The sequence below is a fragment of the Corvus hawaiiensis genome, chromosome 4 (genome assembly GCF_020740725.1).
Source record: "Corvus hawaiiensis isolate bCorHaw1 chromosome 4, bCorHaw1.pri.cur, whole genome shotgun sequence".
Taxonomy (NCBI): Eukaryota; Metazoa; Chordata; class Aves; order Passeriformes; family Corvidae; genus Corvus; species Corvus hawaiiensis.
In genome coordinates this window covers 71,474,405-71,482,822 of record NC_063216.1, presented here as the reverse complement: position 1 = coordinate 71,482,822, position 8,418 = coordinate 71,474,405, and the positions used below count along the sequence as shown (strand labels likewise).

Below are 8,418 nucleotides of genomic sequence, written 5' to 3'. Positions count from 1 at the left end.
CTGCTCTCTTATGCTAGGTAGACATAACAAAGCCTCTCCAGGCCAGCTCTCCAAGGACACCCAGACTGTCCTAGGCCCAAAAAGTATAAATCAAAAGCCTCTAAAGGGGGGAAAGCTTTGGGAAATTACATCATTAACTGAAGCTTTAATTGGAGAATTAGCCCTGATATGCAAATGAACCAAACCTATAAAAGTGCAAAGAACTCATGACCTGTTGTCCATCTTGGGGTCCATCTTGGCAGCAGCCTCTGGCTCCCCAGGGTGTACCTTTGAAGGCACTTCAAGTAAATATCTACCTTATTCCCTTATTCTTGTCTAGTCTCTGTTTTTAGGTGGCCGCTTCAGGAATCAATATAACTTCATTCCAATAAAAATCAATGCATTTAGAGGTTTGGGAGATATGGAAGAGGAATGGATTGGGTTGGATTTTTTTTTCCATTAATGAGACAATCCTAACAAACTCCAGTTGCAAACCAAAATGACTTCATTACAGCAAAAAGGCTGATACGTTATATAAGTGCAATATGACTGCATTTCATCACAAGACCCCCGCCATGCACTTTCCCAAATCTTATTGAATTTAGAATACTCCCTGTTACATAGTCAAGATTTTGGATGCTTTGAAGCAATGCTGTGGTAATTGGTTATGTTCTTATTTACTGTTCAGAAGTAGATAAGCTTTTATGTGTTTTTTCTGTAAGCTGGTTGTATTTTTAAAATATAAAATTATTTTCCTTTAGGAGTATCAAAAGCGACATCAATCAAACTGGATAATTTTGCTTTGATGATTAAACACTTGTGGCTGTGTGAGGTAAGATCTTTTCTTCTTTTTTTTTTTTTTTTTTTATTGACATGCATTTAAATAAGTCAAAGCTAACAGTTCCTTCTTGTTTGTTTTCCAGGGATTAAGAGTTCTGTGCAAATTTAATATGCTCCTTAAGGGGCCTAACTAGTACTCTGAAATTTATGTAAAGTAGTAGAATACTGGTTTTGTTTAATTTTCTTTTAAAAACTCAGCTAGATATTCATCTAGACACTGCTGATCTGCTGGAGACAGATAGATACTATGCTTATAATAAGACATAGGTGAAGCCCATGATGTGCCCTACAGTTTGGATCCTTGATTTGTGCCCTGACAATGTCATGCCTGCTTGCTGAGGTGGGATCTGGCACAAGAGTACATTGTTTGTGCATTTTGATTTATCTAGGAAATTTCAGTGGATGGCCACACCACGGCCCTTCCTCCTAGGGAGCTGGGAATCGAGACTGGTGTTGCTGACTCTGGGTCAGAGATGCCCATCGTGTGAAAGTGTGATGGGATGGTAAATACTCTACTGCTCTGAACTGTAAATGTTGTTTTCATACCTGGTAGCCTTTTTGTTCTGGAAGAAGCATCATTTACAAGAGTTCACTCTTGCAGGTTCAGCTCTTGGCTGGATACTTGGATATCTGAAATAGTTTCAGGTACAAGAGCTCAGTTACTGCATCTGTGATTGATTTGACCAGCACAGATTTTTAAAATGAAAACTTCAGATGGGAAAGGAAATCCATGAGGCCAATGCCCTTGTGGTTTTTAACGTTCCCTTTTTAATAGAAATTGTAACTGACCATGGGGTAATTTTCCTTGTGTGAACTCTGGAGTAGTTACAATCACTATTTGTATAGGTTCTTCTCACAGAGATTGTCTTTGAGCACTAGTTTTATTTAGCTATTATGAATTTTTTTTGGAGTTGCCTCTTTTACCTAATTACACAGTGTTTGTTGTACAGATGCAATTTAATATTAAATGGTGCAAATACTTGTTTGGAGTTGCATCCTTCCGGTATATGCTTCCATGAAAACTCTAAAAAGCACTTCACTGTTTTCTTGGAGAATTTTTTTCTCGTCCCATGTCTCAGCTGTTGCATATGGAGCAAAGTGCACAAGGGTCTTCTCATATTCCTGTCCTTTACCCCTGGAGTTACATTCACAGTGGGGGGGAAAGGGAGAGAAGATTTCTCCCTCCCTTACATGACAAAGAAAGAGTTATGATAATTTAGCCCTAAGTGTTTAAGCCATACTCCAGTGCTTCTGAATCTAACTGAGTTTGGCATCATTTGAAGGAGCTTGCTGAAGTGTGAAAGGCAATGACGTGGGTATGATTAAAAAGTATTGAAAAATTATAGACCACACTGCAAGAGGCCTTTATTCAGGTGGATGAGGTCAAGGCAGGTTAATACACAAGGAACACTTTTGTAGCTGATGCCTGTGTACGTCAGGCAAAGGCACATTAAGAGTTGTTTCATCCGGTGTATCCTCTCCTTCACCTTACTGGCCAGACTACAATTGGCAGAACAAATTTTGCAGTATTAGAAGTGGATCTTGCTGTTCATAATTTTAGAAGGGATTGCTTCTGCCAATATATAGCCTGTACTTAGTTCTCTCTATTCTATGTGTTTGATGTAAGTTTTTCAGTTCTGGCTGGCTGAGAATGTGAGCAATAACAGAGAGGAAAAATAGAGAGTGGGCTATATGATGTAACCCCACAGAAAACACAGGTGACTGAAGTTTGAAAGGTATGATAGATTTTAAAGGGGTTCCTGCTTTCTTGAGAAACTATTTCCATATCTTAATTGAACCTATTAGAAGTGTAATATAAAGGTTTTACTTTGGGTTGATTTAAAAATAAAAAGAGTATGTTAGCAAGTGGCAAACTTCCAAGATAATCAAACAGTTTAGGATGGGATGAATGTCATTTCCAACACTCTGGAACTATGATTGACCCCAATTTATAAATATTTTTTGATACTCAATAATATTTTAGTCCCATTTTCATGGCTGTATCCCAGGCTATAGATGAAAGCTAAGTATCTGTTTTCTTTTTTTGGCAAACAATGATGTCCTGATTTTTCCAATCTAAATTGCCCTCCAGGGCACTAATAAAACAAGTCATGGCTCACAAAGTAAATTTCCTGTGTACTAATTGAAAACGGTTTCAGATTTATTAGGGTTTCAATCATCTTCCCAAGATCTAATACTTGTGCTCATGGTATTCAGTCTGACTGTTAATATATTTACCTGAAAGGGGAAAGAAGCATTAAAGATACTTCTCAGGTAATTTAAAAGGAAGTGGGGGAAAGGGGGAATGAAAATAACAACAACAGAAAACCACACATATCATGTTGTTGAATATGGTTTAAGACAACTTTTGAAACTGAGCACTCATTCTCATGAAATATTTGGGTTTATTGTACTTGCCAAAACCTTTCCTATATGTGTTCCCAGACACTGGCTGTAATGCATGATCTACTAGGATTTGCTGCTAGACGTTGTTCTAAGGTGGTAGAAAAGGCAGGAAAGCCACAACATTGGTTTATTTTTTTTTTTACTAGGTTTTCTGTCTTTGCTGTGCAAACTGCAGGAGACAGGGAGAAGGGCTGTTGAAATGTCCCAACTTTCTCCTCCTTCAAACCACACCACAAAGAAGTGTAAGCACCATGCAAACCATCCCCCAGCAACCCGCAGAGAGCCTTCTGCTCTGGGCTTCCTCTATCCAAAATATTGTAATGGGAGGGAAGGCACTTGTCAGATTTTCTGGCACCACATTTCATAGCAGAGTTCCTCTAGCAAGGGAACCACAAGCTCTTGCGCAGACTGAATTAATAACATGACAAGAGCATTTGGCCTCCATGTGGATGAGTACTGGCTGGAAAACTAGAACACTGGCTTCTGAAAGAATTCAGGGTTTAGAAGTTTGTTTTATTTTCTTCATCATGCTAAATCAAATAGTGTAAAGGAAAAACAGGGTAGGAAAAAAAAAATCCCCAACTCCTTTGGCCTTATTTTCCTAAAAATACTGATGTATGAATGCTCTAAAATAGCTCAATTGTTATGAAGATCACCTATGATTAAAAAGAAAAACACAACCCTATTTCTCTCATGTCTCCAATAAAACCCAGGATAAAATCAGTCTCTTTTCATTGTTTTTATTCCAATTGTTTTGGTTTGTGCAAATACTTAAATATAAGACAATAGTCCGGATGGCTTGATGGGGAGATAAAAAATGAAATTTCTATGGGCAACTGTTTTGTGTCTCAGGGAATGTGGGAGACTGCAACTCAGATCTCATCCTTTCTTTTGGTTCATGGTGATCCCTCAAGAAGAGGATGATGGGGTAAATCCCTGCTTGTGAAATGTCTCCAAGGATGTCCGTCTCTGTGCTCTCTATGTCCTTGGAGAGATACAGTCTTTCTGATTGTTATTGCATATTTATACAAAATTATCTTCACTGGCCCATGACACACATGCATTAATTCTCTATCCTCGTGTTTTGTCTAAGTAAAAGTACAGTCAAGGCAAACTTACTCCTTTGGGATAGTCTGTGACGGATCTGTCTGAGAAAAATTTCAAGCACAAGTCTTCTCAAAAATTTTCATTTTCATTAAAAGCAATAATAAAAAAAATATTCTAGCAAATCATAATTTTTGGATAGGAAAGGAACTTTGTTGGAGAAGTCCCGTCCAGCTGTAATGCAGATAGCCTTTGTTCAGGGTGCATGTCCTGAAAGCTGCATGGAACAGCAGTAAATCCCCATGAGGTGGATTCCAGCACCAGTTGTGTGTTTGTGCTGCTTTTCCTACTGTACCTTTCACCCCCCCCGCCTTTTCCCTTCCAGCACAAGAAGTAGCACTCAAGTCTCCCATCCCTGTTTTATTTGGCTCAAGTTCTAAACACTGTGACTTCCCTCTGCTTACAGAGGTGTGTTCTCTGCTAGTATACCTAAAGGGACTACATTAATGTCTGATAGCTATTTTATCCAGACACAGTTTCTCTGTCAAGACTCATGTTCATGGCAAAGACAGCAGAAGACCAGATGAGCAGCAGTTGCAATCCTAAAAACTAATTCCCAGATGTAGAAGAGTCTAGTTGTAATGGCTGTACTGTACATGTGGAAATTAAGTCTAAACATACTGCAGTCCCCTTTCGCTTGTGAGCCAATTAAAATGTCAGTCATGACAGCAGCATAGTAGATACTGTGTTTCTCCTTCCGTTCTCTTGTATGCATATCATCTTGTTATGTTCATGATAATTTATGGAAAAAAGATAATATAGATATTTCACCATCATATGGTTTTTGCAATGCCTAGTACAATACTACACTTAATTCCAAGAACTTTAAGAGACACCCACTGAACTCCAGTAAGAACAATTCCTTTCAAACTGTTCTAAGCAGCAGTTGCACTTTTTCAGTTTTACGTACTAGTATTTTCCTATAAAGCTGCAGTAGATATTTTATCATTTTACAAATGTTATAATGTAAAATCCATGTTTTATCCAGATGCATCTTTTTCTTGGCAGGATTGTACTCCATGATTACAGTCAGAATAATGACGTGATTATGAAATCTGTCAATAGTCAGATAATGTCTAATGAAAAAAATCTTGACACCCATTCTGTAGATTCCTTCAGATATGAGCCTGGTTTTGAAGTCATAGAAAAAATATGTTTTATTATAATGGACACTTTATACAGAGGTGATAACATCTGATTTTGAGCTCTATTTCTCATCAGCATGAGAGAGTAAAATAGCTTCAAAGTTAGCATAAATTAGGTCTACTTTTGTACCGTTTGCAGTGATGGAAAACAATAAAGGTAGTTGATTGTTGGGGTTTTTTATTTTAAAAATCCTAATGTTAAAAACTCAGTCCTCTAACATGAGTTATTTTACATGCAGAGAAAGTAGCATTTTCAGTTCTCCTTTGCAAATATTCAGTTTCCTCATTATCTTTCCCATGAGAAAGAGGAGGAAAAGAATATTAATTTAGAGGGAACTGAGGTTGTGAGAAGAAATGGATTCACTGTCCTCCATAGTACCATGCATTGACAAGCAGAGCTGCTGTATTTAGCGACAGGCCATTATCTTTCAGTGAAGTTTAGCTTTATAATCAGATTTTTATTTTCTTTATCTTTAGAAGGGAAGTATTCTTACACCAAAGCCATAGTCACAGTTTCCCAACCTGGAACTTATTGAAAATGCTGGCACCTTAAGGTTTCTTTTACACTGAAGAGTCAATGACCTCTGTTTCTGAGATTTCTTCCATTTCAGTGAATTTTGATGATTTAATTTGGTTAGTGAGTGGCAAACTCTTGAGAAATAATTTCCTAGAATTAGCAGTCTAAGGCTCAACTGCCTGTGCTCAGAAGAAAAGGATGTGATTATATGTAGATGGAGAAGGAAATCACTGATTTCTCTCTCCCCTTACATATCACATCTTTGCATCATTCTACTCATTTTCAAACGGGTATTTGCAAAATTAACCACATCTTTTCTGTTTTATTTTTTCCTTTTTTTTTTTTTAAATTGAGAAGGTATTTGTGCAAGGTGAGTTTCTGAGCTAATGTAACTCTGCAGAGAGTAGTTTAGGGGTCCTTTCTTTCTGCTGCCATTCCACACACCATTGTTTCTCCTTCTTCCAGCTGAGCTTCACTTTCTGCTCTTCTGGGTGCTTAGGTCACATATCTTTGATGCAATGTTGGGTTTAAGTATGGTATTTTTTGTCCCTGGGATTTGGGAAATGGAAGGAGAGTAATTCTAATAGGAGATGACTTTAGTATTTCAGATCATTACCCTGTGTACCATCAGAGTCACTAGTGCTTCCCAGAAAACAATTATAAGTATTTAGTATTTACTTCCGGATAGGAGTTCATCCGCGGCATTTGGTTACTTTGTTGGAGTTCCTATCTAAATCTAAATTTACATGAATGTTGACTATATCTCATTTCTGAAAACGTTTTGAAATGGGATAGGAAAATTACAATGGCACTGATTGTGCTGAACAGCAGATAAGTTTGGTTTCATGGGTTTGCTCTAGTACCTTTTATAATTACTTAATTCAATTATCTTCCTCAATATTACAAAATTCACTGAAGGAGACCCCCTGCTTAGATAAATAAACAATTGAGTTTATCCCCAGCTATCATAGAAAAATAGTTAGACACCACTTCAAAATATTGTAGTACTTGCAAGCAACACTGAAGAACATTAAAAAATGCTGTGAGGCCCCCAGTGCATTTCTGTTCCTACAACACTTCTATTTGTTCCAGTAGGGGTCCAAATATTTCGGAATCTGAGTTCCATATGAATGCTGATTAGAGAACTCAAAAGCAAATAAGCTATACCTTATCCAATTACTTTGGAGCTCGCACAAAACATTTCCCCCAAGAAAAACACACTCACCAATCCATTTAAATTTTATAATAGCATTTTAGTGATATATTAGGCACAGTCAAAAATGGACGAAATAACCAAAGGAAGAAGTATGTGTTCCAATTTATACCTCAAACTTCTATAAAGTTGCTTGGAATAACTTCTGCTAGATTTATCTCCCTATTGTGTTTCCTTTTGTCTCTGCATTCCTGTGCTAGGAATTAGGCCTGAGAGGGAAAGCTATACTTTTAGCCTAGCCAGGGGCCAAGTACCAATCAGCCTATCTGAACATTCCACTTCTGTTAAAGGCAAACCTCACTCTAATAGAAAATCTCAGCTATGTCCCAGGACAATGATACTTCAAAGGTCAACACGTCATTCACATCTAAGCTTCAGGGACACAGTAAAACTGATATTTGAAACCACAAGCAACAATGTTTCCTTGGGATTCTTTTTAACATGTAACCAGGAAGGGCTGCAGAGTCACACAGTCAGAAATAAACTGTGGACTCAATGAGGACAGAAGCATCCAAAAGAAAAGCAAAAGCAAGGCAATGTGTGCAACAAAAAAATGTTTCTAAAATGCCAAAAGAACATAAGTTGCTATTCTGTTCTCAATATATGGTAGCTTGATTCAAGGGGGAAATATAGATTTTTAGGAATGTCAGCATGAAGATAAACATCACACTTGTAGGTCAAGGGGTTGAGGAAGAGGATATGTTCACCACATTTTCTGGCTTTTTGCCCTACCTATGAAGCTGAGCATAGTTGTACAACAAGTTATATGTGGTTATGTTAATCATATTTAGAGACATATTGGCTATTTTGTTATTTAAAAAGTACATCTGTATCTTCCCAGGAGGAAATGCAGATTTGTTTCTGAGCCAGCTGACACAGCAAAATGAAAATCTGGACTGTCCCTTACTCAGCTGCACAGACATCATTTTCTCCCTGCCTGCTATTTTGAGTCAGTGTAGGATGAATTTAATAGTTACTTAATTTGTGTTGATTGCTTTGAGAAACATCTTGGATAGGTCTGCATGACTTTTTTACTGAATTAGTGTTAAGTGACTAATTTTTCCTTTTTCATTCTTTTAGTACATTTTCTTAGTTTCACATTATTCATAATACCAGAAAAAATATTGAAAACTTTCCATTGTACTCAGAGCTTATTTGTATTGTATTGCTATGTAATTTATCCTATCACATAGAATATATATCACATATAAATG

The 8,418-nt window shown here is 37.2% G+C and overlaps 1 protein-coding gene across 1 annotated transcript in view; it reads left to right on the top strand.

The window, feature by feature from the left end:
• Positions 1-740: 740 nt before the first annotated feature.
• The window catches only part of SEMA3A (semaphorin 3A), a 243,420-nt gene continuing 235,742 nt past the window's right edge, over positions 741-8,418 (top strand). Inside the window, exon 1 of the mRNA XM_048301619.1 lies at positions 741-811. The gene's annotated coding sequence lies outside the window, so the exon portion shown is untranslated. The remainder of the gene's footprint in view (positions 812-8,418) is intronic.